Source organism: Triticum aestivum, chromosome 7A, assembly GCF_018294505.1.
Source record: "Triticum aestivum cultivar Chinese Spring chromosome 7A, IWGSC CS RefSeq v2.1, whole genome shotgun sequence".
Classification (NCBI taxonomy): Eukaryota; Viridiplantae; Streptophyta; class Magnoliopsida; order Poales; family Poaceae; genus Triticum; species Triticum aestivum.
This window is the reverse complement of record NC_057812.1, coordinates 698150650-698153321: the sequence shown is the minus strand read 5'-3', so window position 1 is coordinate 698153321 and position 2672 is coordinate 698150650.

Genomic DNA, 2672 nt, shown 5'->3' with positions numbered 1-2672 from the left:
ATGATATTAATCCTACGTTGGTCTGATTAATAACATGGCAAATTTAATAAAATCCTAATTCGCAACACCGTTGGGCAGTAACGCCATGGAACAAAATGAAATATCTTTATTGGAAAATTAATTCTAATAATCATGATCATACTCAACTTTGGTCAAAATATAATCATGAATCATAAAAATTAATTGTTGCAATTATCCCAAGATATATAGTAGCCGCTTAGATAAAGGTCGGGATATAATCACGAATTCACGATCACATACAACGTTGGTCAGGATGTAACGTTGGTCATGAGCTAGTCGTCCTTCTAATACAACATGATCGAAAACGAACCAGCTTCCTATTCTTTCGCCAGGACCAGCGAGAAAATCGGATCGAACGAAGCAGCCGTTGAAGTGAGAAGGCATATGGAACAACCTGAGGCACGTGGCCGCTCTTGATGAGGACAGCGGCGCGAGCACGGCCTAATGCCCTTCGCGTGGTTAGACCCGTGATACGAAAAGTGTTCATGCATAAGATAAGCGGGATGCCGGCGGCTGATGCGAGCACAAGGTATGATTTCCGGCGACATGATGCAGACACTGGTGGAAAAACAGGCTTCCGTCCAGCCTCATAAGTCGCGAAGCTGTAGGAACCACGACTAATGGGACCTTTAGTCGTGGTTCTGGAGGTGAACCGCGACCAAAGGCCTGGGCCCAGGGCGCTCGGTGGCTAGCTGGCGCACGTGAGGGTCTTTAGTCGCGGTTGGCCAGGACAACCGCGACTAAAGGCCTTCGGGCACCTTTAGTCACGGTTTGCCAGGCCAACCGCAACTAAAGCCCCTCCCCTATATATACCCATCCAGCAGCCAACACTTAGCCATTTGGAGCCATTCTCTTCACAAGTGGGTGTAGCTAGGTTTGCTTTTGGTTCCTCTTATGCACATAAGGTGTTTGATGAAATGCCCCAAGAGTATGAAACAAACATGACATGAAGTGTTGGAGCCACACTCCTCGATCACGGTTAGCAACTTGATGAACCTTTGATGTGTCATTGATAAAATATGCATGTGTGCAGTTCATTGTTTAATTTATATTGTTTGTAGCTAGTTAGTTTAACAAATGCATGATGGTTAATTATATATTTTATATTATAATAATGCAGATGAATCGGCAATGGATGTACGGTAACCGACTCTCCGGCGAGTTCACTACGGGTTTGAAAGATTTCCTCGTAGTGGCTAATGCGAACAAGCAGGGGGGTTTTGTTATCTGTCCATGTGTTATCTGTAAGAATCAGAAGGGTTACTCTTCCTCAAGAGATGTTCACATGCATCTGCTTCGGCACGGTTTCATGCCAAGCTATAATTGTTGGACCAAGCATGGAGAAAGAGGGGTTATAATGGAAGAAGATGAAGAAGGGGATGATTTCATCGATGAAAGCTATCTTGCTCATTTCGGTGATACTTTCATGGAGGATGCTGAAGGTGAAGGGGAAGGTGAAGAAGAGGCACGTGATGATCCCGTTGATGATCTTGGTCGGACCATTGCTGATGCACGGAGACGTTGCGAAACTGAAAAGGAGAGGGAGAATTTGGATCGCATGTTAGAGGATCACAGAAAGGCGTTGTACCCCAGATGCGATGATGGTCTGAAAAAGCTGGGCTGCACACTGGATTTGCTGAAATGGAAGGCAGAGGCAGGTGTAGCTGACTCGGCATTTGAAAACTTGCTGAAAATGTTGAAGAATATGTTTCCAAAGGATAACGAGTTGCCCGCCAGTACGTACGAAGCAAAGAAGGTTGTCTGCCCTCTAGGTTTAGAGGTTCTGAAGATACATGCATGCATCAACGACTGCATCCTCTACCGCGGTGAATACGAGAATTTGAATGAATGCCCGGTATGCACTGCATTGCGTTATAAGATCAGAGGCGATGACCCTGGTGACGATGTTGAGGGCCAGAAACCCAGGAAGAGGGTTCCCGCCAAGGTGATGTGGTATGCTCCTATAATACCATGGTTGAAACGTCTGTTCAGGAACAAAGAGCATGCCAAGTTGTTGCGATGGCACAAAGAGGACCGTAAGTCGGACGGGGAGTTGAGACACACCGCAGATGGAATGCAATGGAGAAAGATCGACAGATGGTTCAAAGATTTTGCAGCTGACGCAAGGAACATAAGATTTGCTCTAAGTACGGATGGCATGAATCCTTTTGACGAGCAGAGCTCCAGCCATAGCACCTGGCCCGTGACTCTATGCATCTACAACCTTCCTCCTTGGTTGTGCATGAAGCGGAAGTTCATTATGATGCCAGTGCTCATCCAAGGTCCGAAGCAACCCGGCAACGACATCGATGTGTACCTAAGGCCATTAGTTGATGAACTTTTACAGCTGTGGGGTGGTGTCCGTGTGTGGGATGAGCACAAACAAGAGGAATTTGACCTACGAGCGTTGCTTTTCGTAACCATCAACGATTGGCCTGCTCTTAGTAACCTTTCGGGACTGTCAAATAAGGGATACAATGCATGCACGCACTGCTTACATGAGACTGAAAGTGTACATTTGCCAAATTGTAAGAAGAACGTGTACCTTGGGCATCGTCGATTTCTTCCGAAAATTCATCCAGTAAGAAAGAAAGGCAAGCATTACAACGGCAAGGCAGATCACCGGCCGAAGCCTGCGGAACGCACTGGTG